Consider the following 19,871-nt stretch of genomic DNA (forward strand, 5'->3'; position numbering starts at 1 on the left):
TCCTCAATAATTCATTTGCCCTGTGTTTTTAATAAGCTAGTTTCCTTCTTTGGACCACAGTATGCAAGTTGGAATATGGTGTCAATTTTAAAAGTTCTTCATAGCTTCATGTTGCTTTGCCACAGAATTTATGGGAATGAACAGAAATGTAAATTAAACTGTCTTCATGATATGAAAATAGGTAGCTTGATGACAGTATCAAAGATCTAAGATGTGATGACAATACTACAGAATGTAACTGGAAGGACTGTATTTTATTAACAGTTTTTACTAGTTCTAAATTCTTTATAAAGAAAACAAATAGTTTAACACACAAGTATTTTAATTTTTTTTTTTAAAAGCTGATTTGGTAACATGAAAGTATTTCAGAGGAAAATTTTTATCAACATTAACATAATTCTCTTGCATTGTGTTGATAATGATCACTACAGATATGGACCAAAAGCCCAGAAAATTATTTTTCTAGGCTAGGAAGATGTAGACAAATGCACTGATTTTTTTAGTCCGTTATAACACTATATTCAGTGGCTATCAAAATTGGATCAATTAGACTCAATATTCTTTTCTACAGATAGGATTTTAGGAGGCAGACATACATATGCCACTTAAGGATACATTATTTAGAACTGAAATTAGCAGTATGCAGTCAGTGCCACGAAAATAGGATACTAATCAGAAACCATGCCTGTAACTCACATGATCTGAGAGAAATAAATGTGGAAATACATCTTCATAAAAAATTCACACAGTCACAAATTGTGCCATCTATTTCTATACACTGTATTTTTGTTACTCCTGGAGAGAGTAGTTATTTTTATTTGAAGTAATTGTTGTTGGTTTTTCAGAAGACACAAAATATTCATCTTCTACCCTTTCCTGCTGCCTTTTACAAGTCATCAAAGAACTGAAATTAATTAAGTTCTGACCTCATGTCAGCATTGCATATCATAATTAATGACAAACAACATCCTTAAGGTCTAAGATCTGCACAATTAAAGCCAGAACTCTGTGAAAAAGACAGAATTAAAAAGGAAGTGTTGGAAGGGAGAGTCTTTAGAAGTAGAATTTCCCTGCACGGGAGTTGCAGTCACTGAAAAGTTCACTTAATATACCCAGTTACATTTACATAAATTCCTTTCTTCTTCTGTACAATTACCTTTCTGCTTGTCTCCATGGAAGTGTAGGCACTTTCCTGTCTCTAAGTCTTGTAGCTCTTCTTACGTATTTCACGCTTACACTCTTTCAGCCCAGACCCTCTCAAAACCAAAATCCATTTGAAGAACAGAGGTAATCAGGATACGTCCTGGTTCCAACTCTGGTGTATGCAAAAGACTTTCTGTAACAGCTGTTATTGACTGTCAATAACAATGCAAACTGTCATGTGATTTTTTTCCACCTCACCTCACCTTCTTATATCAATATGTCAAGATCTACCAGCACAGAAGTTGGTTATTGCATTTTTGTGAATTTTTAATTTGCAAAACTCAGAAAGTAACCAGGAACTCCAGTTTTAAGAATATGGTTTTTTGTTTATTTCCTTGAAAATGCAATATTCTTCCTTTATCCATTTCACCATATCCTTGAAAATAAATTGAAGAAAAATTAGATATGAAAACCAAGAAAAGTGACTGTTTTGTTCATTTTTTATCACAAAATGATGGGCTCCTGTTTTCTCTGATTGGTGCCCAAGGCTTCATGTTTATTATTTCTTTCTATTGTCCTTTTGATGTTCTTGACTTCTTTTTATCCAACATTAGCTTTCTCCTATGGTTCTTTTATATTAACATTTCCTTGATTTTCAGTCCTCCTCTAATACTATCTTTCAGTTTGAATATCCTGTTATTGACATTTTCTTAAAAAATCACCCATGAATATATGGCTCAAATTAATTTATTTCAAAAGATGCTTAATAGAAAATGACAAGATCTTGCCACTTTAAAAAGTCTAAGTGCATATTTCAGTCATCCATATTCTAAAAACTCTGACTGTCAGCTTGTCTTTTCATTTAAATTTTGAATGATTTCCTCTACCTGTGTGCTACCCCTGTGCTAGAACCATATAGCCTTTTGCATAGTTCTGAAGTAAATCATCCACTTGCTTGACTTCATTCTAGATCATCCTTGCCATTGACTTTTTCCTCATTTTTCTGATGACACTGATTTCCTTAGCTTCTGAAATCTTCCCTGCCCATCACAATCTTTGAAGCTCTCTCAAAGGCCTTTTAGGAATTACTGTCTTGTCTCCTCGCACCAAGTCTAATGCTAGAATTTTGATTCTCATTTTCTTTCTCCAAAATCCATCCCTCCAGCACAGATTTCTATTTTGTTACTCTGATACTTTCCAACTGGAATCTTACCTTATCCTTGTATATCAAGTTCAGGAGCTCAGTTCAGAACTTCTGCTCTGAATATGTCACTCCATCCTCCATCAGACCCTCTTTCTTCAAGAAATTTAAGATAATAATCTTTCCCTTCAGTACTCTGTACATTTTCCCACATCTGTATACGTCTCTCAAATTTCCTTCCTAACTTCTGTATTCTCTGTCATGAAGTTTATCCTAAATATCTCTTCTCTGTCTTCTGAATTATTTTCATACATGGTACTACCCTGCTGCCTGCGTTCATGCTCTCATTTCTTATTTACAAAGCATGCTAATGTTGATCCATTTCCTAAAATATATATTTACTTGTTACGCAACTGATTTTGCCTCTCTCAGTAATATTAAATAATGTATTAAGCACCGAGTTCACATCATAATCTGTAGAATTTTCACTTTCTAAAGGGGCTGAACTGGGCACAAATGTCCCAAAACACATTGCTCATTCTATCAAAGGTTGGCTAGTACCCGTGGGGAGTAGCATTAATAGCAGAGAGATCAGGAGGGGGAAAAAAAAATAAAAAAGTCCCATAAAAAGGCTACAGTGAGGACATAGAAAAACTGACACCATTTCAATTGAAATGCATACTGTCATTCTGGAAAGGTAATCTCAAGAAGGAAGGCAGAGAAACAGGTTACTAAACTATTAGGTCACTGTAACCTGCCCTATTCCTGTTCTCAGTAGCAGCATGAAGTGGGCAAAGTTTGTACAGAATTTCAGGGAAAGAAGCCTACAGGTATAATGGCATGACAAAGAATGTCAACAGTTGTCTCTCAGCTGTTTGGGGTTTCACTTCATTTCCTTCAACCAGTTGGCACACTGCCAGTTCTAGCTGACAGTGCATCTTTCTGGAAGCAAAAAAGAAAGCTGCTACTGTTCTTATCATTGTTCAGCCTGATAAAATAGAGGTTTTGTTGTTCTGTTCAACGGAGGGCTTGGAAATGTTATGTTGACAAAATATGAAAAATCTATTGCAGTAGCATTTTCTTGGTATGGTTAAAGTTGTCTTAATATTTCCTCTATTGATATTCTATTTTCTTTTTTTTTTTTTTTTTTCTTTTTTTTTTTTTTAACCCCAGTGTATTACAGCACTTTGGTTGATTATCAAGGCATTTAGTAAGAGGATGATTTTCAAAGTAGTGAGGAGAGGGCTTTTGGTCTTCTTTCCAAATATCTTTTGTAGGAGTGCAAATTGATGATAAATCTCCACTTTTGAGTTAGTCACCCATAGTAAGCATGTGAAATCTGTATACATGACTATATAAATGCAAAGACAGAGATGCCAATTATGGAGAAGGAGACAGCTTCTGGATTCAGTGTTTCAGGCTGGAAGGAAACGTTATCATTTGTATTGTTATAGTATCTCTTACTGGCTATTGTATTTCAGCCAATTACCCTTGTGCTGAGCCCAGTGTTTGGACTGCCTAAATAATTACTCACATTTGACAAAAATGCAAAAAAAAATGCAAGAAAAATTTCTAGTCTGAAAACATTAAGCATGGTAAGTCTACTGCTTTCCTTTGTAGTTTGCTGTGGTGGGTTGACCATACTTTTTTTTTTTTCTTTCGTGTGTGATCCTTCAATTTATCTGGTTTCTCTTTCTGAACACCCTATCTGTCTCTTTCCTTGCTTTAATAATAAAGATGCTGCTTTAGTACACTACGTTTTCTTCCCATGAAGATATTTATATACCTGCATCAAGTCAACTATCAATCTTCTGTTCTGATAAAGTAAACTGAACTTCTTAAGTTTGCTACTGTAAAACAATTTCTCCTGACTTGAATTTGTTTGCCATTTCCCTAACCCCTCTCCAGTTTTTGTAGTATATTTAAACGTGTCTATTAAAAATGTATGTAGCTTGCTTTTATCAGCATCATAATTGTTGCAGAGGTACATTTTTTCCCTATTCCCAATATCTATGCTCTTGTTTATATTCAAGATAGTAGGGTTCTACTAATATTTCTTACCCCAGTGACATACACTGTAAGTTTATCCAATATAACTCACAATTTTTTCTTACATTCACTGCATTCTAGGATGCAACTCTGGAGACACAGTGCAGATAGTGTCTATGTCTCTTTTCTCCAGATGTTTCTTCATTGATTTCATTGCGGTATGTATATTTTGTTTCAATGGACCCAGGGCACGACGTAACGCAGCTTGCCTGACTCATCTGTCTTCCTCATTACAACTTCTTCAGCATCTACTCAGGTTTTATCAGTTCACTGATTCATTATTCATTTACACAAGTTTGGCTTGTGAGTAATTCCAGAGACATCATTGGAGTTACTCTAAGGTTGAGTCATGGTTTCTGTATATGAGTAAATTCTTGACTCCTGAAATATGATTGCACCTTCTAATAAGCAGTCAGAACACTACCTGTCCCAATGTAGATGATGCATTTAACACCACTCCAAATAACTTATGGTCATTATTTTGTGGTTATGATGGTCCAGGGAGTATTTCCAACATTTAAATTCCTTGCAGCTATGTGGTGGCTAAGGCATTTGCTCGCACAGGTAATGGATCCTCTGTGCCAAGCGGCCATAGGGGCTGGGAGTTTGAATGAGCAGGTTTAATTTACTGGTGAAGATACAGCCATTGTGACAGTAAAGAAAGCTGCACCAATTTCTGTCTCTCTGGGATTATTTACGAAGTATGGGTGTCAGAAGGATGACTTTCCAGATATAGCTGGCAGAAATGCAGAGTCCAAATTCCTGGATGTTTTTAGATCAATTTAGAAGCAGGAGACACCACACAGAAGCATTTCCCAAGATCATTCCTAGTGGCTTTCCAGTGTACTGATAGCGGCACTATAAGAAAAATGTACCTGCAATCGTAACCATTTTAAAATTTAAAACTGTAGACATTCTGAAATTGCCTAAAATATTTTTGTTTGCTGATTGACAATATTTTTTGGGGAACATTTTCTACAGTCTATTAAGGTGAAATTCCTGAAAACGTAAGTTCTCATAGCACGTGCTTGCTGGGAGAGTTCTTCCAGTGATTGAGAAATGTTGTTGTTATTTTTTGTGTTTTTATAGCTCTACAAGGGTTATTTTGTCTGTCTGGGTTTCCCCAGCTCAGAGAATTGTGACCAAGGGAAAAAAGCAAGTGAGTATCCTCTTTCTGAAAGATCTTTCCTTGCCCTGGAGTACAAAGGAGAAAACAGAAAATGGTTTCAGTTGAGTGATAGAATATTGAGTAGAATAAGAACCGAAGAATTCAGAGAAGAAAATTCTCCTTATCCAGTTTTACCTGGACGTATATCTGTCACAAGAGGGAGCTACATTATCTCCCTGAATAGGAAACACTTCCCAGAGCAGTAAGTGCAATTGATGCTAATAACTGAATTGAAAACATGCATGGTCTTCCGTTAGCTTTATACCTAGATCAGCTGCTTTGGACCTAAGGAGTCATAAGTAATGGGGAAATAGCTCGTTTATTCATTTATTTATTTGATACCATGGTAACAACTATACAAGGGAGCTGGGCTTGTTCAGCCTGGAGCAAAGAAGGCTGTGGGGTGACCTCATTGCAACCTTTCAGTACCAAAAGGGAGCCTACAAACAGGAGGGGAGTCAACTCTTTGAAAGGGTAGATAACAGCAGGACAAGGGGAAACGGTTTTAAGTTGAGGGAGGGGAGATAGGGGTTGGATGTCAGGAGGAAGTTCTTTACAGAGAGAGTGGTGAGGTGCTGGAACAGGCTGCCCAGAGAGGCTGTGGATGCCCTGTCCCTGGAGGTGTTCAAGGCCAGATTGGATGGGGCCCTGGGCAGCCTGGTCTAGTATTAAATGGGGTGGTTGGTGGCCCTGAATGTGGCAGGGGGGGTTGGACATTCATGATCATTGAGGTACCTTCCAAATCTGGCCATTCTGTGATTCTATTCAGCGCTGTTTAATTTACTGACAGAAATTACCCAGATATTAGAAATAATGGGAACACGGGATTGTTGGAAATAAATACATTATGAAAGTAGGACAGAGTAATGCATTTGTTCCACAATGTGACCTGTATTTTTGATTCTCATCAGCTTTCAGTTGCCTCTGCTGTTTCCTAAGTATGTTGTACTTTCTGAATTTCCAGTTTGTCAGCCCATTTCTATCTGATGGCATTAAAACGGTCTTAAAAGCTCAGTACCAGGGAACTTTCTGCACCTTCATCAGGTTTTAAGTGTTGAAGCTTTCCATCTCAATGTTCTTTATAAATCCATATCCACAAATAGCTTTTCCCCTGAATTTTTTTACCATCCATAAGAAAACCTAATCAGGAGGAAGTTTGCATTAGAAATAGTATCTCTGCAAAACAAAAATTGTAATGTCTACTCTCCATAAGGTTTTCTATTTAATTAGGAAAAATAATATTCAGAACTTTCCTGAAAACTGTTCATTTGTTTGCCCTCTTCCTAGCGTGATTTTCTGCTAACCACTGACAAGAGTAAACTCTACTTTTCCTACATGTTGGGAGAAAATAGGAAAGAATAGGAAGCAGTGGTCATTTTATATATTTGAATATAAATGTGCTCCTTTTTCATCCTTCCTCTCCTGACTTTCCTTACTGCTGGGTTTTGCAGCAATCTCCCTTTCTTCCCTGTCTTGCATGTGCTGCAGAGTGCATTCCCAGGGCTTGGTAAATAGACAAAACGAGCAACTTCTGGTTCTGATCAGCAGTCATGTGAGAATGGGATACATCCATGCATATGATATCTGACTTCTTACGTCTTGGTTTTTGTGCAGACTAGTATGTATCCTGGTGACAGTGTCTTTAAATGCGGGTGCTAGTGTCCTGTATGTACAGCATTATGTTGTGTGTGTGCAAACACAGGTGTCAGTTTAAGTAAATGATACACAAGTCTCTTACGGTACTCAAAGTCTCACTGAGACTTCTGTGCAACCAAAGAGCATGAATAGATTACCTGCTGGGTAATCTACTGCATCTTGATAAAGTTGGATTTGAAAGGAAGATGAATACTGTTATTCAGTGGTTTAAACAGCCTGAGGCCCATCACTTCTGATGGAATTATTCTACAATGAAATTTTCCATTATTATTATTATGTCTTAAGTCAGTGTCACCTTCCAGAAACTGTGGCTTGTTGGGTTTAACAGCAGAAACTTTAATGTGAGTGGAGTCAGTGAAGTAGAAGGTTGTGCTCAGGTCTCCACTAAATACATAGTTAATAACTACCAATGTCCTGAGGAAATAAATGAAAGTCTTGAACTCCTGTACAGCACATCAGGTTTCTTCACAATAATGTATTTTCTCATCTCCTGGTAGAAGTTACTGGGAGAAAGGACCAACAATCCGAGCTTTATCTAGAGCTTCACCTCAGAGAGCTTTATTCCTTCAATTTGAGACTGCTCAAATTGAGTTAAGCCGTTGAGTTACTTGTTCTTTATCACACAGCCATAGGTCTTCAGGGGTGCTCTAAATTTCACTGATGTAGAAGCAGCATGAAAGGTGGACTCTGGGTGATAAATGCTGAGGATCCAGCATCACTGTTTGCCACCTCTACAAAATTTGTCTCATCATAATACTGCTTTATCTTATAGAGTTATAGAATCTGGAATTATTTGGGTTGAAAAGGACCTTAAAGATCATCTTTAACTAAATCAGTTTGCTCAAAGCCTCATCCAACCTGATTTTGAAGGCTTCCAATAATAGGTCATCCTCAGTTTCTCTGGGCAAAGTGTGTTTCAGTGTCTCGCTACCCTCAATATGAAAACTTTCCTCTTTGGCTTCGAAAAGGAGAAAAGCAGTACTTCTCCTAACTCACACAATAAACACATTAATGTATTAGAAATCTTGGTGGAAAAAAAAAAATATACATGTAAGTGTCCAAGATTTTAATGTGATCCTCAGAGTGAAAACTCTGGCCATCACCGAATGCTTATTCTCTAGAAAATAATGTGGCCTAGTATGGTGTATGTTCTGCTCCCAAAATGTTGGATAATCTTGTTTATGCTGAAGCCAGAGATAAGTCTGTTTTACCCCAAATAAGCCTGGCCCAGAATATGGCACATACAGATGTTGAATAAACAAAACATAAGGGTTTTTTTAGGTGAATGTATAAGAATGCCTCTGCTAATTATGCATCGTTACCACAAACCTAGAACTCTTAAGAAATTAAGCCTCTTAAGGAAAATAACATCCTGTAACAAATTATTTTTAAGAAATTTAAATGAATTAATTTCAAAAGGCAATTACATGCAGATACAGTTGAAGGAGAATAATTTGCACTAATGATTGGGATACCCATTGCAAATTACTGAGTTTCACAAATTACTGAGTGAATAAGCAAAACAAATCCAGGCCAAGAATAATGCATCACTAAATGTCCAGAATTTTGTTTTTCCAAATGCAATTTAGTTTTAATTATCATCTAGCAATGCAATGAAGGGGCACCCAGGGGAAGAATGCTTTTAAATGCACGAGAGACCTATGGCCCAAATTCTGTAATCTCAGTGTAGAATCCCAGGCAATAAACATCTCTTTGAGCTATCTAATTGTTTTTTGGTATTTCCCATAATAACATAGGGAGTAATTGAAATGCTAAATTACTGATATTAATCATAAGGTACAAATGGGATGAGTCTAAAGAGCAGGAACTATGAGTACTATATAAGTAGAGGTCAGCTTGCAAAATTAAGTATCACTATGTGCTTATAAATTCCCCGTCACTGTAATATCTACGTACGTCACAATCCTTTATTGGTTCTTTCCTTTCACCATTTCAAAGCCATGAATTTTGGGGTTGGGAAATAGTAACATGGAGTAGATTAAGAAGGTCACATACTGAGTCAGCTGATGAAGTAGGAATTGATCTAAATCTCCTGTGTCCAGTGGTTTATCTGTTAGAATAGGCTTACATCTGTTAAAGTATATTGTAAAAAGCAAAATTAGAATCATTTTGTTTGTGTTCAAATCAAAGTATACCTCAGTTCTGCTACCTGCTTATCAGGTAAGGTCCACTGCAGCAGTACTTGGAAGTCAGAATTCCCCATGGAAGCCAGAAATCTCCAAGGAAGATCGATACACACTGAGTGGTGGCAATCCCCACAGCAAACGTACAGATCTGTATATAGCACAAAGCAGTAAGCAGGTAATCAGATGAGGCTGGCCTTCAGTTTTTGATGTTGTACTTGGCAAATCTTACCTTGGTGGGAACAAGAAGATGTTAAAGGATGAAATCATAAAACACAGTGGTATCAGGTAAAAGTTGAAATGTATCAAGTGCTAGATTGAAGTTCAACCCTACTATATTCGTCCAAGTATTCTCACATACTCTGCAGTTATAAATCTTTCAGCCGCTGTAAATGAACCAAAGCTGTTCATTCCTGAACTCTCACTCTTCCTTCATCCTCTTTTCCAATTTTACAAATGCTGTCTTTTTTTCTGCAGTTTGACTCAGAATTCTTCCATAAAATATATTAAAAATATTCCCAGAAACCACACATTTTCCTTATGGGAAGAACTGTGCAAAGTGCAGTAAAGTTTTTGTGGTGCCTTCCTGTAACAGCTTCTCTTTTGTCACTAGGAAGAGGTTTCCTGTGCTTGGAATTAAAAAAAAAAGAGAAACTTAGGTAGTAAATGAACTAGTGTTTGGGTTTTTTTTTTTTTTTTTTTTTTTTTTAATTTTCTTGCTTTAAGAATTAGGAAAAAAGATGAGGTGGAAAAACCTCATCTTTTTTGATGAACATAATAAAATGTTTGGACAACTCAGCGGTTGCCAACAGACGCCTGAGAGGTCTTTGCTAGTGGAAAGTTTCATAATGATACTGGTTGGATAGAGTAAAAAGGGTATGCCTTGCTACAAAAAAGAATTTCTCATACCTTGAAGTTCAAGGAAACATTTTTTTAAAGACAATTTGAGTAACTGTATTGTAATTTTGTGAAGCAGCTTTCACTGTAATTTTGTAGAGATTCAAGGCCATAAACAAAGAGATCATGTCCACTTGGATCCACACCAGTGTGGAATGTAAGACAGCATTGATGTCACTCTTATTTTTGTCTGCTTGGTGTCAGACTGACCTTACTTGCATTATCACTATTTCTCACCTTGGGTATTTTTCATTTGGGGCAATGATTCCTTCTTCCTGTTTTCACTGAGTGAATATACATCCTTTCTTTAATAACACTTTGGGTGTGGCAGGCACTTTCACAGTTTTTCTGAATTTCTTTCAAAAAGTGCCTAGAAGGTTGAAAAAAGATTTACGAGGATAAGAATACAACTTTCTACCTTGCTATCAAATTAGCAGACCATTATATTGGTGAGGCATATACTTTACTTTGTGGACCTCTCTTAGAGACAGATGTTTGATGACCTTTGAAAGGGTAGAGACAAAATAATTTGAAAGTATATTTTTCCCTGGGAAAATTTGAAGTGGCCTATTCTTCCTTCTTTTTAGTAGTATGTAATAAATGCAGAAATTTAATCAGAAAGCTGATAAAGCATTTTTAAACTGTGCATATCTATCTTCTTTTGAACATGAAGTATTTTTGATTCATCAGTTTTCTCCTCAAATCTATGTGTGGAGAAATTTGTAAAAAAAAAAAATTGTAAAATCCTGACCCTCACTTTTTTCTTACAATTCACGGACATGTGGATGTATAGAATCCAAGGATTCTTCCTCTGGAACAGCATAACCCTGGGTGTATATATAGGCTGGGAAGCTAGTGGCTGTAGTGCAGTCCTGCAGAAAGGGATCTGGAGAGTTTTTTAAAACTCAGTCTGAGTCAGTGTTGTTCACTGGTGGCTGGCCAAAAGGGCCAATCGTGTTCTGGAGTGCATTGAGCACAATAAAATTAACTGGTTAAAAGAAATTATTTTTCTACTATATTCAGCGTTGGTTTGGCTTCACCTTGAGTACTGTGTGCAGTCTGGGGCTCCATAATGTAAGAAGGATATAAAAACACTTGAATGAGTCCAAAGGAGGGCTACAAAGATGGTGAAAGGACTAGAGTCATGACTTAGGAACAACAGCTACAGATACTTGGCTTGTTCAGTTTGGAGATGAGGAGTCTGAGGAGCAACGTCATTGCCATCTACAACTTTCTCATGAAGGACAGTGGAAAAGGATCTGCTGACCTCTTGTCTTTGATGATCAGTGATGGGATATGATCATAGAATCATTAAGGTTGGAATGGCGACTCGGTCTTCTAGTCCAACCATCAATCCTTTTCTTGAACACATCCAAGGGTTCTCTACCACCTTCCTGGTCAGTCTGTTCTTATACTTCACCACTATTTTTGAGAATAAATTTCTTCTAATATCCACCATGAGCATCTAGTAGTGCAACTTAAAGATATGACTTAAAGTTGCATGAGGAGAAGATTGCATTGCATATTAGGTAAAGGTTCTTCACTGATAGAGTGGTCAAGTGCTGGAACAGGATTCTTAGGAAAGCAGTCATGGCCCAAAACATGTTAGTTTCTAAGAAGCTTTTGGTAAGCGCTCTTATGTATATGATTTGATTCTTAAGTTGTCTTTTATGAAATCAGGAGCTAGTCTCAGTCCTCATGAGTCTATCTTAACTCAGAATGTTTGATGATACTATAGCCTATCAAAATGTATCTTAAGAAATATACATTCCACATCCTAAGCAGTTCCTATCATATCACAAGTTATGGAAGAATGATTTTTTGTCATTACTAAAGAAAGCACAGAAACAGTATCATTTTTATCATGCACAGACATTTTTGCTTCTCTGATAACCATTATCTCTAGTCTGCAATTTTGCAAATCCTTGCACAAGGTTTTGCAAAAATAATTTCAATGTAATTGATGGTGTTTGTACGGCTAAGATGATACATAGACAAGACTTTAAAGACTATAGCTGACAATCACTGTTTCTCATTTTTTCATTAAAAACAAAACAAAAACTCTGTCCAGAATAACAAAGTAATTTTCCCTCGGGAAAATACAATGTGAATATGCTCCAGTCAATATCATATGATCATCTGGGAAGATCTTTGCCTGGGATACTTATTCAAAGCAGATCCTTTAAATCTGGGAAGTTCAAGCAGTGGCTGTTCCCAAGTGACCATTTGCAAAAGTGTTTCTAAATGTTCTCTGTGGGAGATGGTGAGCATACTTCATGCAGATTATGTTTTCTCTTGCATCTTTCTTTTATGTCTCTGTGGAAATGAGAAGTTATGGTCTTAAAATCAGTATCTGTGATGTTTTGGAATCTTACTCTTTGTACCCAAAGTGAAGTGTGTACTTTGCATGTAAACTCTTCTTTATCCTCCCACTTGCAGTTCTAAAACAGTAAGTCCCAGGTCTTCCTCCAAGATCAGGCACTGATAATATTGTAGCACCCCTAATTTGTCTGGAGCCCAACAGACACCAATAGGAGAAGCTTGGTTCTATTCAGTCAGGACTTTTGTTTTCCCAACTCTTACTCTCATCTCTCTTCCCTGGCTATTATGTTCTCACTTACATGCCATTATCTTATAATATTAGGGCTCAATACCTAGTAAAGCACGATTATTTAAAAGGATTGATAAAATATTCACCTCTGCCACCTCATGGGCTTTTATCTCCTTTCTAATCCAAATATATATATATTTTTTTCTTCATTGCTTATGCCTCTTTATTTCTCTTTCACTTTGTTATGATCTCTACAGCTCAGTTGACTCTGTGACAGTTCAGTTAACTCTGACATTTTGGGGGCATGGTTTGCATGAAAGGAAATACAGAGCAAAAACTACATTTCAGCTTCAGAGGTTGAGTTCTGAAAAACTCTCCTGATGCAACATACTGACAGCAATAATGATAGTAATTCTTACATCATTAATTATCATTATAAAATCTCTTCTGAAGAACATTATTGAGGCTGCAAAATCAAGCACTAGGAATGTCTGACCTAAAAGTTACTCATCAGCTTTAGCTCTGGTCCTTATGAGTATCTGTTCTGTGTGTAAGCTAGTTTTGATACAAAATATTACTTATTCCTGTAATTAAGTTGTCACAATTCTTATGGGGACATGACTAATACTTTCCCAGTGTCTGAAAAACTGAATTTTCTTGTATTTTCAAGGGGTATTGGCAGGCTCAATCTAATCTAAAGCTGCCCGCTGTCTGTATATGGCATGTTATATGGACAATACATATGCAATACTTCAAATAATACAATTTGCTGATCAGGTTCTGCAAGTAGATCACCCTATTACCGCATCAGTTCCCCTTGTTTCCATCGCATTAAGATCGTTTGTGTTTTCTGTGCTTCTCAGTATGCTGTTCCCCTCTTGCACTGAGCAGCATGAACAGATTCAGTGAGGAGTAAAAATGAGGAACAAATGGTAGGTCAGTAGATTTCTAGCAGTTTTTAAGGCTGTTTTTGTTACGACCTCTTTATTTCTTACTGATAAGCTTGATGTCATGATCACGCCTTCCCTTCTTTCAGTACTGAAATCTCTGTATTTGGAAGCTTCAGGTGGCTATTTCAAGGGGTTTTGTTTTGCTAATGTTAGTAAAAGACTTTCAGGCATAGTTTGAAGATGTTTTTCTTGCCTCTGCAGACAACTAATCCAACAGTGCACTTGACTTAATGTTTCCTAGCTTAAGTTTCAGTTCTGCAAACACTATAATGGAGATATTTGTGAACTTATTTCAATGAATTTACTCATGCAGGAAACTAATAATTTGCAGGTGGATTTGCAGCATTGGGTCTTGTTTGTATTCTGTTAAGCAACTGCTAAAAACTCTCAGTCCTGAAACCATTAAGAGTACGTTCAACAAGCTGGCAATGCTGTATGGAGAGGAAAGCCAACTCAGTTATAAAAGGAGAAATATTGTCTCTGGAACTAGGGGAATTGAAAAAGTAGTTGGCAGCCTCCATTCACCCAAAGGCCAGTATGATACTTTGGACTCTACTTAAGTATGGTAAATATTTTATTTATTTCTAATTTATTGAGAATTTTGCCTCATAAGGGAAATAGTAATTCAGGTGAATAAATTATAATTGAATCTTGGACCAATATGGTATTTTTCTTAAAATAGAAATATTTGTTAGTTATGGGATATAACTACAGTGGTTTTCCACCTGTAGTTTTGATATCGTGGTGAGAAGAGTTAAATGGTTGCTGCTTCACTTGGGTTGTGCCCAGATGGGAGCTTATGGTTCTTTTTGAGTGGCCTGGTTGCCTGAGACAACTGCTGTGAGCAATCACACAGCAGGAGATTGCCATGTTTTTTGAGCGTGCGGTTTTTGGTGCTGCCAAAAGGTCCTTTGCTGAGTCTTGATTCCACATTCTTAGATCCAAGCACTTTTGATAGCTGAAGCTGATAAAAGAAATTGCCAAGATTAAAATATGATGAGGGATCTTGAAAAAATGTTGGTCTAAAATGTTCCTCATACACCCAATTTTTCAGGGCATGTTGATGCTAGCTCCAAATGTTGTGATTTGGATCTATTCCTAAATAAGAACAATCGACATAATACAAGACGTTATCCAGAGGTATAACTCTGCAAATTAAATGTTTGCTGAAATCAGGACTGGAAGGGGAGCAGTAGTTCACATAATGTTTTGTGATGTGCTTAAGCAGAATCTGTACAGATGGGTATTTGCTTTTCATTGCCATCTCATTTAGCATTGTCACTAGACTTGCAGCAGGCTCTCAGGTTGTTTCAGGAGACTCTGATGTTCCTCCTTTTATGTTTTGTAACTGTCTTCACTGAGACAAGCTTGGCATGTAGGAAAATCTTGAGTAACTTACCTGGTTTGAAATGGGGCAAGAAGCAGCAGTGGAATATTAACCCTGATATATCACGGTGCAAAGAAGTCCCTAGGAGCTTTTTTCTCAAACATTGAGAGAAACTGAAACATCCTGACTGCAGTAGCAAGTGATTCAGAAATAACAACAGCAATAAGAGAGAATTCTAGTGGAGAAGTCCCTTGCTCTACTTTGGCTGTGTTGTCTGCATAGCTGAGCACCTCTGGGATTTGTTCTTGCTCAGAGAGCTGAATTTGCTATGGATGTGTGCATGGTTTCATATGGCTGGGACATGTAGTCTCCCATGCCATCTGGATGAGAACCAGCCCTGCTTTGACAGGTGCATACTGCAAGAGCAATTGGATGCTTCTTATCATGGCTATCTTGGGTGTCTCGCAGAACCAAACAAACTTCTTGGGCAGTTTTTCTTTTTCCATCCTCTCCTTCTAAACCTAACTGACGCTGTCAGAGGAAAAACAAGTGGTTTTAATTGCATCTTTCTGCTCTTTTCATTTCAGTTCATGTTTGATTTGTTGGCTACGGCTAAGCAAAACGCTGCAGATACACTGGCACAGACAAAAAGGATGATCTAAGCATGATGCTGTTAGCACAGGTCTAGCGGGGTTGATCTAATTTCCATCTGTGTCACAGACTTCCTGTTCTGGCTTGAAAAATTCACAATTTCTCTGTGCTTTAGTTCCTTGTCTGTGAAATCATGATCAAATTAGGTGATGAATGGATTTTTCAGTTCAATGACCAAACTGTAAAATCAAAGGCAGAAGTAAGAATTTGGTTTACAACAGAAACTTGTCAGTAAATTAGACTGAACAAACACAAAGGCCACTCTGAGTCAACTTGGAGTGTTTCATTCAGTCTAAAATGAACTATTGTGATTCAGTTACACCTATATTTAAAAAAAAAAAAACAAAAACAACCTTTCTGTTTGACAAAAAATATTGCATTGCAATGCAAATTTAATTTTTGTAACAAGATCTGAATGAAACACTGCCATTGCCAAACAGTTCTGTGCTTTTCTGTTTTATACTTGAGTTCTTCACCTTACATTACAGAGCATTATTCACCAGAGCTGAAGAAATAGTTTTTCTGCCCCTGAAGTATTACTTTCCTGTTTAGGCAAACAGTAATAACAGTAATAAATTTTGTAGCTTTATACAAGCTTGTGTTGTTCTGGCATAAATGTTTAATTGCTTAAAACAGTCTATTTCTGTGGGGGGAGGGAAGGAGGAGAATGAAAGATGAGATTACCTGGTTAGCTCACATGAAGGACATAAAAGTATTTGAATCTGGATGAAGAAGTAGATAAACAGTCTTCCTTCCAATAGTAATTTTTGATCTGGAAAGAAGCATGCCTTAATGGTGGAATGATCAGTTCTGCTAATCCAAGACCTGAGTTTGATGGCAACTCTATCTTTAATTTGGTCTAATCTCATTTCTGCTAACATTAAAGCGAGTTTAATTATAAGCAGAATCAGCCTCTTTTGTGTGACCTTGATGAGTCACTTAACCTCTCTGTGCTTTATTTTTTTCCCTCATTGATTAAATAAGGAATCATTCTTCTGTCTACACAAGGGTGTCTTTCTGTAGAATTGACTCAATGTTTGCAAAGTGCTTTGAGATAATAATTTCTCTCAATAGACCTTCAGTAACATAATATACTGAACAAATTCAGGTTGGTCGAGCACCTGGTAAATCTAGGAGATGGGACTCAGAGCAATGACCATGCTGAGATCTTTCCCTTCTGTGCCTTTTGCCCTCTATTTTTATGCTTTATTAATGAGAATTAGCTTTTATATGGACATTAATGATGAAAAGAGTGCTAGTGAAATGAGATGTCATTAAAATATAAAAGACAAATGAGTTGTCTTTGATTAATTTATTTTTTTTAACTGTGGGTAAGTAAAATCAGTACCTAAGATAGTCTATGTAGTAGAGTCATAAGGATAATTTATTACGTAGCAACGTTGGAATAAACTAATAGTGGTTTGCTTGTTAAAAGACTAACTTCACTGGACCTAAAAAGTTCTATTCTTTCCACTCAGGTATTTCAGTACTAGTTTTCCACTAAAAATAAAACTGGAAGAATTTCTGGGAAAACAAAGCCAGAGAAATAGTCTCATTTGTATGAGCATCTGACACAATTATAGAATATTAGAAATCACTGTAGTGAGTTCTGAACAATATGTAAAATGGAAAAATCCCACCAGAGACTGAGAACAGAGAAGAACTATATGGCCACATGGGAACTGCTGTGTTGTAATTCTCCACGCAGACACACCATCTTCAGCCTGGTTGGAAATAGGAGTGCCTGGGATGCTGTAGATTACTCACCTTTCTCCATAATGAATTTGCCTACTGAGGGCTAAATGAGAGCTATGAATGCACCTGAAGGAGAATTCCTCCTCACTTTACTAGAAAGTGCATGAGTTACACAGAAAGAGAATAAGTACCTATATTCTAGAATTTCCTTTTTTTTTTTAAAGGTGTTTGAGAACATGTGCATCTAAGTCAAAAGTAATTTCTTCCTCCTTTTCTCTGCCAGTGATTTCCCTGGTTCAGGCTTCATGCTGACCATAAAACAGGCCCTGTATCTAGTATTGATAATTCTGATCATGCATCTACAACAGCTCTCTAAAATACAATTAAAATGATACAAACCAAAATTAAATGTGTACTTTTCTGAAGAGCAGCAGTGCTTCATTTTGTTTCTATTTCTTTAGTCTTAAGGAGTTTTTCTTTGAAGCCTTTCTCTAAGGCTTGCAGAGACGGAACTAGGAGGAATCTGAGGTTCTCATATAATTTCCTAACTTCTAGAAGTGAGCTGAGTAGAAAGCCCATTTACTGCATGACTTGCAATGATAGAAATCCCAAGATTAGTCCATGCCACTTGCTTCAGTGTGGAGCCTCAACAAAATCAACGCTGCTTTTCACAGTGTCTCATAGTCTGGCTGGGATCCAGCTGCAGAATTGAAGTCTCCAGTGGCTGAAAGAAAAGTGAGGGAAGGCTGTATCTTTTTTACTAGAAAAACAGCGTATCCCATGCTGAATCCTTCCCAATTTGATAAGTCTCCACAAGGTCTTCCACCTAATAGTGCTGGATGGCTGGAGAAAAACGTGTACGTCCTGGAATGCTTCCTCACTTCTTAATAATTCTACCAGTAGTTTTCTAATTTTGTAAGATAGCTCATCCATGGGTAGCGAATTGCTTTACAGAAAGTGAATTGCCTAGATTAAGTGTCAACCCTGGGCTGTGATGCCGCATCTCTTTTCAGCCATGCTCCAGAGATGTTGTCTGTAAGGAGCCTTTGTCGACACCAGACGAGCCAGTTAATAATAAAAGAAAGGACATTTATTTCTTGGGTGGCTCGTCCATAGGAATAAGCTGTGTAGGAGTTAAAGGTGGAGGCTCCAGCTGAAAGGCCGGTAGGAGTTAACGCCATGGCAGCCGCAGCAGCTCGCATCAGTGGAAAGCAGTTCAGCCACTAGAGGGGACTAAAGACCTGCACTGGGTTGTCCTGGGTCATGAATTCGATTTTCTCAGAAGCCGCGCGAAGACACAGAGCAGGTGAGAGCCGCAGGATCTGCTCTGGGGGTGAAGTGCTGGCCGTGCCCTGCGAGCAGGTTGCGGGGAAGGCTTCTTTCCTCGGCCCGCTCCGCTGCGAAAAGCAGGGAGAGCGACAGAGTGTGCTCAGTACGGAACCGGGAGCAGGAGCGGGATCGTGCCTGTGTTTGTCTTCCGAGGTACCTCTGGGCTCACCAGAATATGCTGATGCAGGTGTTGTCACTGCCGGAGATCTCTGTTAGATTAGTACACTAATACTCATTTTGTCCCACGTTCACTGAGTGAACCTGAAGTCCTGATCTGTATTTTGGGAAGTGCCTTACCAGGAGAAGGAGAAAAATTTAAAGCTATAGTAGATCTTTTATATAGAAGATTGCATGCTGAGTTCAGTCCTTTTTGTGCAGTAGATACAGTGCCCTACTACGAATGAGAAGAGAAAGAAGAAAATTCAGTTTCTGTTCAGCAAGAAGGAGTGGGCTGCCTGTGAATATCAGGCAAAATTTCTTTATACATACCAGGAAAAAACTTTAGAGAAAGGGTTGGTCAGCACTGGAATAGGCTCCTGAGAGAGATGGTTGAGTCACCATCCCTGGATATGTTTAAAAACCATTTGGTTGTGGTGCCTGCGGACATGATTTAGTGGTAGGTTGTTAGAGTTAGGGTAGTATGGTTAGGTTGTGGTTCGACTTGATGATCTTTAATGTCTTTTCTAACTTGAGCAATTCTGTGACTCTGTGAAATGATATTTGAGTCTGAATTTTTTGTAGTCTTTAAGTATTAAACATGTGTCTTACAATTGGCTTCAGTAATGGCAATTATTTCCAGTTTCACCTTGGCCAAACTGTTAATAATTGGCTTGATACTAAGTATGGAAGATGAGTTGTTCACAGCTATCCATGACTTTCTTAAACCACTTTTATTTATATCTCCCTCCTCTTCCAGCAAAGATTCTTGATGTTTTGTAATATCCTATCTGCCTAACATCCTGCTACAAAAGGTGGGATTCTGCACTCTCTAGAGTGCAGCCTCTCTTTCAGACAAAATTACTTCCTGAGATATCAGTATACAAACTGTAATGAGGTTTTCTTTTATCAGGAGTTTGAATGTACTGTAAAAATGTACCGAGCTGCTGGAGGAACACAGCAAAGGGAGATGCTAAGCTCTTAGGGCAGCTTATGGATAGGCGCCTAGGTTTG

General features: G+C 37.6%; 1 protein-coding gene across 19 annotated transcripts in view; it reads left to right on the top strand.

The window, feature by feature from the left end:
• Positions 1 to 19,871, top strand: part of LOC116217322 (uncharacterized) — a 672,500-nt gene that overhangs the window by 242,420 nt on the left and 410,209 nt on the right. For 2 of the 19 annotated variants that reach the window (XR_014887178.1, XR_014887190.1), the window contains exon 1: positions 18,608 to 18,678. The exons of 15 other annotated variants lie outside the window; for them this stretch is intronic. The gene's annotated coding sequence lies outside the window, so the exon portion shown is untranslated. 2 more of the 19 variants (XR_014887189.1, XR_014887187.1) reach the window with 1 other exon arrangement.

Source organism: Meleagris gallopavo, chromosome 1, assembly GCF_905368555.1.
Source record: "Meleagris gallopavo chromosome 1, MGAL_WU_HG_1.1, whole genome shotgun sequence".
Lineage (NCBI taxonomy): Eukaryota > Metazoa > Chordata > Aves > Galliformes > Phasianidae > Meleagris > Meleagris gallopavo.